At 32.0% G+C, this 6,582-nt stretch overlaps 1 non-coding gene across 1 annotated transcript; it reads right to left on the bottom strand.

Annotated features, from left to right (window-relative positions):
* Positions 1 to 2,360: 2,360 nt before the first annotated feature.
* TRNAA-AGC lies at positions 2,361 to 2,433 on the bottom strand. Its single transcript has one exon. It is a non-coding gene; the product is annotated as a tRNA-Ala (tRNA).
* Between the last annotated feature and the right edge of the window lie 4,149 nt (positions 2,434 to 6,582).

Below are 6,582 nucleotides of genomic sequence, written 5' to 3'. Positions count from 1 at the left end.
ATAATTTTATTTTAAACTAAAAAAATTAATTTATTTTAAAATTAAAAAGTATATTTGGTTGGACTAAAACATCCCTTATCCCAACTATAAAGAATTTAATTCCAAACTCCCTTCTAATAGACAAATGATTTATTAACCTCTATTGTAAGATTTCACTTCATCAATTTAAGTAGCGTTCAACTATAAATATCGAATTTTAAAGTATTCCTCGACAAAGTAAATCTGTTGAAACTGTCTATCAAAGGTGTTCCATAATAAGTTGTGGAGAAATGTTTCCTTCAATTCTAATTTCAATTAAGGATGTCAATGACAAAAAAGTGCACGAGGCTAGAAGGTTTGTAGTGGATGAAAATAACAAGAGTCATGGACATTTTTTCGTTTACAAGCTGTATCATGTGTCTTATTCATGGTTACTTAAATCTCATTGAATTGGTGCTCCTTTCACATTAGAGACATTTGTGCCTTAAACCAAACTCTTTGCAATAGCGAACTTATTAAAAACTCTTTGCTTGCTGCAACATTTGCTTGACATAATTCGACCAAAGGAAGGTATGGACGACCTTAGCTCACTGTATTGGTCTCCAGTCATGAAGTGTGACGTCGGATCTTTGTACATACCATATTCATTAACTATAACATGGCAAGAAATTTTTTATGTTTTGACAGGCATGCCATATTCTGTTGTTCTTATATATCTTTAGTTACATGTGATAAAGCAAAGAAGTATAGACATGGTTTCCAACCAACCCTTCCTTTATAGTTAGTTCGACGAATGGGTTTTTGTTATAATTTTATCGTTAACCATTCCGCTCGATTTTGTGTTATGATATCATATAGGGAATGAGAAGCGACCTTACTTGGACAAAATTATATACGGTTTGATAATTATTGTGGATAACAAAGATAAATTAAATTATAAGCATTTTAAGTTCAAAAGTAACAAATTACTTGTACACTTTTACTTATAATCTTCATTTTCTTTATATAGCTATAAGGAAGGGAGGGATTAGAAAAGATACTCATAATATCATTATGACTATGCAATATTTCAATACTAAAAGGGAGTAATACACCCACAAACACACACATATATTTCGAGAGAGAGAGGGCTTATTATAAGTAGGGATAGCATTCTAGTAGTTGTATTGCTACTTGGGGATAAGGAACTCGAGAACTTCTTTAAAAGATGAGAGCTTATAAGTAGGTGGCGATGGATATATCACATGCACAAAAAGAAAATTCTGCACCTTTGTAATAAAAGACCAAGGAATATCATCGTTATTTATAACTTCTATCACAATAATATAAATTATGCGAGGACGATGTTCTCTAGTCATACTAACTAGACCGTTCACCACACGCTTGTAGATGACACGATGTCCACTATTCTCGTTATTCTTTTCAATTACGAACCTTCCTGCATTTTGCACTACTAGGACATTGACATCTTTAATTGGTACTAAAGCATCTAAAGGCAACCCTCCACACTGCTCATTCTAACACCTTTGGTAAATTATTCCAAGAGACATTGTTAGGCCGATTTTGTTAATGAATACTTAAGAATTTGATATTTATAGTTGTAGTTGAACGCTACTTAAATAGAGGAAATGAAATCTTACAAAAGAGTCTAATAAAGCGTTTGTCCATTACAATAGGTTGGAATTAAATTCTTTACCGTTCGAGATAATAGTTGTATTCTTTGATTTGTTCTCGTAAATGTATATAAAAAAAAAATCTTATATATTTTTAGATATAATTTAAGATTACCTATTTAATAAAACTCCATCCAAACTTTTACTCATAAATTTAGTTATTATTTGTATACAATTGTTAATATGTAAGAAAATACACGTACAAAATGTTTATACTATTGGAAATACACTAGTCTCGGTTGTTTGACTAAAACAATGCAACCATTGTCCAAACTAAAGAATTTGATTTGAAGCTATCTCCTAATAGAGGGAGGCTTAATTAGACTTTGTTGTAAGATTTGACCATATCAATTTGAATAGCGTTCTCCACAACTATAAATATCGAACTCCAAAGTATTCACGAGCAAAGTAAGTTTGTTGAAAATCTAGTTCCAATTAAGGGTGTCAACGATGAAGAGGTGGTAGATATAATTTAATTTACAAGCACGTGGTGAACGGTCTTTTCAGTCTCATATAGGCTTTGTTCCCAAATTTTATATTATTGTGATAGAAGCTATAAATGTCAATTATATTCATTGGTTAGAAGTTCTCCTTATATAAGTATTGAAGAAGTTCTCCTTATATAAGTATCTTTTCTTTTTCTCTCGTACCCACCTTATACATAACATGTTAAATTAACTCATACTTAAAAAAATCATTTCTTTCTTTTGGAGATGCGGGGTATCGATCCCCGTACCTCTCGCATGCTAAGCGAGCGCTCTACCATCTGAGCTACATCCCCATAATTTTTGCATCACAAAACCCTAAATTTTTCGTCATCAATAATAGTGAAAATGAACAACAAGTCATGAATAAGGAAAAATTGAAAAGAAACAATATATTTAATAATAGATAGTCTTGTTTTTAGAGATGCGGGGTATCAATCCCTATACCTCTCACATGCAAGCAGGCGCTCTACCATCTAAGCTACATCCCCATGATTCTTACATCATAAAACCCTAAATATCCCATCATCAATAATAGTGAAAATAAAAAAAAATATCAAAATATTAATAACAAATAGTTTGTTTTGGTGATGCGGGGCATTGATAATTGTGAAAAAGAAAAAAATATAACAACAAATTAAATAATTTCTTTTGGAGATGCAGGTTATCAATCTCCGTACAACTTGCATGCAAAGCGAGCGCTCTACCATCTAAGCTACATCTCCACAATTTGTACATCACAAAACCCTAAACGTCTCGTCATGAATAATAGTGAAAATGAAAAAATATCGCTACTCATTATGTCATAAATAAGAAAAAATTGAATAGAAATAAAATATTAATAACAAATAGTTTTTTTTTGGAGATACGGGATATCCCCTTACCTCTCACATGCTAAATGAGCGAATAGAAATAAAATATTAATAACAAATAGTTTCTTTTGGAGATGCAAGATATCCCGTTAATAATAAATCTAAAGATGCAGGGTATCGATCCCCATACCTCTCGCATGCAATGCAAGTGCTCTACCATCTAAGTTATATCCCCACAATTCTTACGTCACAAAGTCCTAAGCATCTCGTCATCAGTAATAGTGGAAATGAAAAACTATCCCAGCTCATTATGTCCTAAATAAGAAAAAATTGAAAAGAAATTATATATTTAATAATCGATTCAATTAAAGATGCAAGGTATTGATCCCCATACTTTCCACATGGGAAATGAACGCTCTACCATTTGAACTACATCCCTACGATTCTTACATCAAAAAACCCTAAACGTCCCTTCATCAATAATTGTGAAAATGAAAAAGTATATATGCATATTATGTCATAAATAAGGAAATATTGAATAGAAATAAAATATTAATAATAAATAGTTTCTTTTGGAGATGCGAGGTATCGATCCCTATACCTCTCGTATGCTAAGCCGTAACTCTCACATTGCGAAGCGAAGCTACATCCCCACAATTCTTGCATTACAAAACCCTAAATTTTCCATCATCAATAATAGTGAAAATGAAGAAATATCATTACTCAACATGTCATGAATAAGAAAAAATTGAGAAGAAATAATTTTCAATAATAGTGACATGAAAAACTATCCTTGCTCATTATTTAGTGATCGATTCATTTTGGAGATGCAAAGTATCAACCTCGGAACTTTCCACATTAGAAGTGAGCGCTCTACTATTTGAGCTACATTTCCCACAATTCGTACTACAATCTCTTGAAGGGGAATTTTGAGAATCAAACTCGAGATCTCTCACACCCAGAGCAAGCGAGAATCATACCACTAGACCAAATGCCCTTGTTATACCACTTGAAACGTATGTATGAAGCCTTAGGCCTAGGTATTAAGTTTGTATAAACACATGAAGTCCTCAAGAGGTAAAATGTGTCTTGGAGAATAAAGCCTTGGGATGGGATGTTAAGAAAGACTATGAGTATTAAGAGCATGATGGTAAGTATAAAATGTCGAATATGAAGTCCTTCGATAAGAAAAGAATTAGGGGCAGTTCAAGAATTAAACTCAAAACCTCTTGAACCACAAGTGAGAATCATACCACTAAACTAAATGTCTTTTCTTGAACACCCAAAATTTTTAACTCCTACTTAAATATATTTTTCTCTCATGAAAAGTTGAATTGTTATAATATAAAAGGGTTATCAAACAACCCAACAAAAGAAACAAACTAATCAATTTGGGTTGGATTGATTCCGTTTAGTTCATCAGTTTGTTTGATTTAATTTTTCTATTTTGTCTCATATGACAAGAAAATGAAGTTGTATTGAATGCACCTTAGTTTCATTTATGACAAACTCATATGAAACATAATTGCATTAATAGTACTCAGAGTTGGAGTCTATAAGCATTTCATGAACTTCCGTGCAATTTATGCTTCATTAAAGATGAGATAAACTTTGGGGAACTTTAAATTACTTCACGTGGAGCTTCAATTACTATATGCTAGTTACAATCTTTAGGATTAACTAATTGGACTCAGAGTTGGAGTCTATAAGCATTTCATGAACTTCTGTGCAATTCATGCTTCATTAAAGATGAGATAAACTTTGGGAAACTTTAAATTACTTCATGTGGAGCTTCAATTACTATATGCTAGTTACAATCTTTAGGATTAACTAATTGGACACAAATTCATGAATTTATGGAATTTTTTGTGTAACTACAACTTATGTTTTCAAATCTTAGGACATAATTTAGGTAGTTGTTTTCATGAGTCGTATACTTGTTTCTTTGCATAATATGGATTCAGTTGAACTATTATAATCGATAAGATGGAGAAAGAAATTGTCTTTGAAATGACTAATAGACCTAGGTTCATCGTTGTTGATTTTTAACTTGTGATTTTGCAGAAAGTTTAACTAACATGAACTGTCATGTCACCAGAACTTTAAAGAAAATCAAGAATATACCCTATACATCATTCAAGATGACAATAACATGGAGTTAAATTAAACGCACTTTAGTTTCATGTTTGGCGTGTTTACGATAAAGCATAATTGTATTAATGATCTTAAGAGAAATTCCTATTTTATTAGAGGAGACCAACTTTATTTAAGGTACCAGGCGTTCAAGAATCTGGATTTAAATCCGGTTAAGAAACAGTAAGATTTGTAAGTTTTGAATTCTAGACCAAATTTGTATCTAATTATTTCTTTTTATGACTAATTATAAATTAAGAGAAAAATATTTTTGTAAAGATAGATTAAACTCTAAAGCTTTGGTGATGAAACCATGTTTAGACTAGCACTTAAAAGTCAGGAGATGCGGTCACAAGTGTGATTATTTTGGATGGGTTCGTATGTGGGAGCCTTCAAAGATTGTGCACTCACAGATGGGGTTGTTATGCAGTGTTAGTTTGTCTTTGTGTTTGAGTTTTTTTGTACTTTTTTTTTGTAATTCTGTCCCAAACACTTTTTTTTTTGTTTGGATAAATTTGAACAACACCGTCTTATAATTTAATTTAATTTTATATTTAATGTGGTGTTGTTTTCTCAATCGCATTTTAATTTTACAACATTATTTTATATTAATTTACTTTTATTTTTATTTGTTTTCACTTTCAATTTTAGTTTCTATATGAGTTTTGAACCCTTGAAATTTGGGTTGTGACAGATTGGTATTAGAGCAGCCGGATTTTAAATTATATAGATTTTTTCTTAAGATAAAGAGTCGTATATCTCTATGACTCAGCTCGATGACACGTCTCCCCGTGACCAAGTAAGCAGTCTAACCCTATTTTGTAGTATATGATATGTTGTAAAACTTGTATGAATTTATTGTATGTTTTGATTTTCGTGGTAGTTATAAAATGTCCTTGGACGTTGAAGAGTGAACGTTAACTATATAAGACCATAATGGATCAACGTTATATTGTCTAGATAATGGTGAGGAGGAAAAGAATGGTCATGAGATATATGACTAGCCTTAGGAAAACAGAGAGTTTTCGTTGTAGAGTGCGAGACATCTAATCCATGAAATTTTGGTACTAGAAATGAAGAAACTGGAGATGGTCCCCAAACGTCTGTATGGACCATTTCCAATTGCACTTTCTTTGGTTCTCTGACAATTTTTGTGAAGCTAACTCGTTTATATTTTTCCATAACGCAGCTCTTACAAACACCCATATCAATAGATTTTAGGCCTTCCAAAACTCTATTTGCACCCATCATCTTCATTTCTTTGATGCTCATATGTTCAAGTCTATTGACACTACTATAGGGTGTATAAACATGATTGTAGATGCTGTTACTTGAATTGGAAGCACTCTTAGTAACAGCAACCATGTTTATACACTCTACATTGGTGTATAGGGTTCCAGATTTTAGGTCATGCTACCACCATGACACCCTTCACAATTTTCCCAAAACTCTTTCAAAACTCGGCTGCATAACCTGTGCTATCCAACTGACTAATAGAGA

Source organism: Cucurbita maxima, unplaced genomic scaffold, assembly GCF_002738345.1.
Source record: "Cucurbita maxima cultivar Rimu unplaced genomic scaffold, Cmax_1.0 Cma_Scf00108, whole genome shotgun sequence".
NCBI classification, from domain to species: domain Eukaryota; kingdom Viridiplantae; phylum Streptophyta; class Magnoliopsida; order Cucurbitales; family Cucurbitaceae; genus Cucurbita; species Cucurbita maxima.
This window is presented reverse-complemented; position numbering and strand designations above follow the sequence as displayed.